We start from the raw sequence: 5,142 nt of genomic DNA, 5'->3' as shown, positions 1-5,142 counted from the left end.
AGGTATATCGAATATCCATTTTAGTTATATTACAAACTAAGTATTTCTATTTTTAGATTACAAATTGCTTCATTCGCTAAAGTAAAAGAAGAAATTACAATTGATGAACATGATGTGTTTGAATACGAAAACGTAGGAATGGAAGGCAAACGTCAAAATGGGCTTCTGTGCAAGATTTGCTCGAAACCTTATCGAGATTTACTACAACTGAACGAGCATTTTCTCACGCATTCACACAAATTTCCTCATTTATGCAAAATTTGCAATTTACGATTCAAAAAGAAAGGTAATTTGATCCGACATCGTAATAAGCATTTGCAGAAAGCACAGTATGAGTGCCAGATTTGCCAACAGCAGTTTAAATACGCAGCCCACTTACGTCTTCACTTAATCACGCACTCCGATGACCGCCCGCATGCTTGTGATTTTTGCAGTTCAACATTCAAAAGACCACGCGAACTAAATGCTCACAGAAATACTCACACGAAGGAAAAACAGTACCGATGTGAAGATTGTCATAAGGTTTTTTTCTTATTACGAAATTTGAGGAAACACATGGTGGTTCATTCAGACCAACGTCCTTTTGAATGTGATATCTGCAATTCGCGTTTCAAAACAAAGGCGGTTCTAAACGCTCACCGTAAAACACACACGGATGATAAGCTATTTCATTGTCCCGTTTGCAATAAACCTTTTGTAGATTCGGGGATCGCCAATAGGCATTTGAAAACTCATTCAGATGAACATGATTTCAAAATCGAGCAAAACATAATTTAAGGGCTTGCATAACATTGCGCCCCCCTTTCGGGGGGCCACTGTCCTAATATTCCAACTTTCTTTTGTTGGCATTTCTACGTTCAATTTTCTTTTGAACAAGTCCACTGTTAGGTGACGGTCCCTAGAGCGGAACAGGAGGATTGCAATTAGGAAAGTTTTTAAATAATTTGCGATTTCAACTGTAAATAGAAGCTGAACGTAGCTTATAAATCGTTGAGTGTCAATTTGTCTTGTGTATAAATAAGTCTTTAATAAAATCCAATACACACCAGCTGATAGTTGAATATTATTTAAAGTGTCATTGGAAACATAGCTTAAGTAGTCTAAATCCGCGTAGATATTAAGTACAGTGCTATTTTAAATTGTGCAACAAGAATTAAACATTATTTTGTAAACATGCCAAAACAAAGTCGCCAGTGAAAAGCATCAGAATTGTGGAGGGTTTACTTTTACTGGATGATTGAAAATTGAGTTTAGGAACCATAGGAAAAATAGTTAAAAAAATATGCTGGATACAAATAATTTACCTATTTTATTGTTTAGAATGTATATTTTGCAAACAAGATTATTATTATTATTATCATTAACCATTCAGATTTTTTCCTATTCCCTGACCCTCGTATTAATTGCAGGTATGTCGAAAAGGGTATATTTAAGAAACTCTAAAGTTTTTATGGAACATCGTTTGCTTAAAATGTTCAAATTTAAATATTGCGCTGAATTGATCGCTTTACCCATTCATAGCAAAGTGTGTTATACCTTGCGGTTTAAAAATGTTCTCCCTCGCATTAAATTTGATACTGATCACCCAGAGGACCACATATTTCTAATTGCCTATTATTTCTATAACATTTACGTTTAAAGTAGTAAACCAATTTAAGATAAATACAGGTATACATAAAATGAATTTATTTTTAATTTTGAACTAATTAGTTTGGCTTTTAGATTGCAAAATGAGGCGGACATTCAAGTGAAAGACGAAATTACAGTGGATGAAGATGATCTGCCTAAATATGGCAAAATAAAGTCGGAAGCAGATAATATTTCCATGACAAATGGATTGTGCTGCGACATTTGCTCCACATCTTACAAAGATGTTTTACAGCTGAACGATCATTTGCTCACTCATTCTCGCCCTCATGCATGCGATATTTGTAATTTACGATTCATATGGAAAAGTAATTTAGCTCAACATTTAAAGAAACATACCAAACAAAATCAGTACGACTGCAAGATTTGTCACAAAAAGTTTACATATTTTTCACGTTTACAACTCCATTTATCATCGCATTCAGACGATCGCCCTCATGCATGTGATTTATGTAGTTCAATGTATAAGACCGCCCGTGAGCTGAAAGTTCATCGAAATAATCATACGAAGGAAAGAAGTTTTGATTGTAAAATTTGTAAAAAAACGTTTTTATCAGCTCAAGGTTTATGGGCGCATAAAAGAATTCATTCCGATCAACGCCCGTTTGAATGCGATATTTGCCAACAGAGTTTCAAACGAAATCACGATTTAAAAACACATCGAAATATGCATACGAAAGAAAAACAGTTTTATTGTAAAATTTGCAATAAAGCATTCACACGTTCATTCAGTGCGAATATGCATTTGAAAACTCATTCAAAGGAAGGTCCCTTTGCGTGCGACCTATGCAATATGACGTTCAAACGGAAAACATATTTTATAAATCACCAAAAAGTCCATATACACGAACGCCAAATGGAATAAAACAATCCGTTAAAATCCAAAAATTTATTACTAGATACAAACTTTGAATTTGTACTTTTAGATCATAGACTGCTATTTAGGTTAACTTAGATAGTTCTACTTTTTTTTAATTAAATTTTAAAATACTTTGAACATAAACTGTCACCAATATTCAAAATGCACCTGGCCATGGAAACGGGCACATTTTAAATACATCTAAATTTCCTATTTATTGTCAAAAATTTCAATTTTAAACCGAAGGTTTAAGGTTAACAACATACATGTTTTGTGCTGAAAATTTCGTTTCTAGTTTTTCCAGTGGCGCGTGCACAGGTTACGCGTCGATAATTTTAAATAAAAAACTGTTACAACATTGATTTTTTAAGCAGCAGACCTGAGGATTCAAATTCCTAAAAATTAAATTCTACGACGTCGTACGATTTATTGCGTAGTTTAATCGGGTTGTAGTTAACTCGGGCTTAGGATAGAAACAAAAATTGTGCTTTTAGATTGTATCAATTTTATTACAAAATAAACGCAAAAAGAAGTTACTCAGGCACTCGAAATAACAGCAATTATTCTTTATGCTCAACTATAACCATAACTAGTGAAGAGCCAACTTTTTAAATGAAAACCCGATTACTCTGGGCATCAAATCGATTTTAATTTTTTTACCCAAACACTGTGCGTTGTCAAAAAGTTAAGAGACCTTTTCACTTCCAAATTGAACAGGAACTTGAAAAATAATATTTGTTTCTAGAAAAATCAGTGGCGTAACATTTTTAATTTAAAATTACCTACAGACGTGCCTGAGTTCACGCCACTGGCGAAGCTAAAAACAAAATTTTTATCACTTCTGAAAATGTACTTCTGTTAAGTGGTGTCTAAGTCTATAAAATGTCATTAAAATATTCCAAGGGGTTATTCCAATTAAAAAATAATTTTTTTAAAATTAATACTTTGTAGATCGGAGACTAATAGTTTTCGGAATATGGTCTATTAAAGAAATATATTGAAAATTACGTGCACTATGACCTCCTACAAGGAATGCATCTAGTTACCAAACACCCTGTATAAGATTGTTATTTGCTCTCATGACCTCAGTCAGGTTGAGGCGCCATCTTGATGGATAAATAATTATTCTCTTATTAATAATGTAACACTGCAAAAATTGTTTTGAAAAAGAATCCGCTCTTGTTTCGATTGTTAACCCGTTACCACTTTCAGAGTAGAAATGATGCAAGAGTATTTATTGGAAAAAGTTGGAACTCGCGTGGTCATGAATTAGCGATGCTTCGTTAAAATATGTTATTATCGGGAAACGTAAATTTGTGAAAATTGCTATTAAATCTAAAGAAGGCAATAGAAAAGTACCAAAAATACCAAAGACCTACACATTAATATGAAATATTATATTTCCCAGTTGTCGATCTCAGTTCAAGTTAAATATTTATTGTTGCTAACGAGCATTGAATTTTAACGAAATTTTACTTTTTTAGCAAAATATGGAATCTTTATTTGCTGACATATTAAGCTAATTTTTGTTTTCTTTTAGATTCCAAAATGAGTGGTACATTTCAATTAAAGAGGAAATTACAATTGATGAACATGATCCGTTAGAGGCCCTAAATTTAGAGATTAAAGCAGATGAACGTCCAACATTCAACACTAAAGATCAGAAGACATCCAAGAATGCGCTATGTTGTAAAATTTGTTCTAAACCTTGCGGCGATTTACTCGAGTTAAACAAACATTTTCTCACTCATCCACGGGAACGGCCTTATGCTTGCGACATTTGTAATTTAAGATTCAAATGGAAAAATAATTTAACTCAGCATAGCAAAAAGCATACGCGGCAACCACAGTACATTTGCAAAATTTGTCAAAGAGAGTTTATATACTCTAAAGATTTCCGAGTTCATTTAGTAACTCATTCAGAAGATCGGCCTCATGAATGCAAGTTGTGTAATTCAACATTTAAGAGAGCACGTGAGCTAACCGCTCACCGAAATATGCATACGAAGGAAAAGCATTACGAGTGCAAAGTTTGTCATAAGAACTTCTTATCACACTCAATTTTATGGAATCATAGGTTGGTTCATTCCTCCCAACGGCCTTTTGAGTGCAATTTTTGTACACGGACTTTCAAAACAAAACAGGCTTTACAAGGTCATCGAAATTTGCATACGAAGGAAAAGCAGTTTAATTGTAAGATTTGTAAAAAAACGTTTCTTGCTGCGGGGACTTTATTTGGTCATATGAAACGTCATTCAGTCATCCAAGGCCCCTATGTATGTGATATATGCAAATTAACATTCAAATCGATAGGTTTTTTAAATTGCCATCGAAAGTCTCACACCGAACAAACTCAATACGACTGAAAGTTTGTCAACAATAGATACTTCAATCACCCAATCAATAAGCGGAGTAGAGGAAGATTCCGTATGGAGAACACTCTACCATTGAATAACGAGATATTACGTAGGTTTTATCTTTTATGCACTAACAAAAGCTCTACTTGGCCAAAAATTGACAGTGTTTTGCTTTTATATAATTTTTATTTCTAATACATGCACAACCAAACGGAAAAGAAAGGAGGAAGATTCAGTTTGAGCAGCTTCAACTCCAGAATTTTCTGAAGTACTCTCACA

Source organism: Dendroctonus ponderosae, unplaced genomic scaffold (genome assembly GCF_020466585.1).
Source record: "Dendroctonus ponderosae isolate FM_Combo_2020 unplaced genomic scaffold, Dpon_F_20191213v2 Dpon_F_20191213_8, whole genome shotgun sequence".
Lineage (NCBI taxonomy): Eukaryota > Metazoa > Arthropoda > Insecta > Coleoptera > Curculionidae > Dendroctonus > Dendroctonus ponderosae.
The sequence above is the reverse complement of the archived record's forward strand: the minus strand, read 5'-3'. Positions refer to the sequence as shown.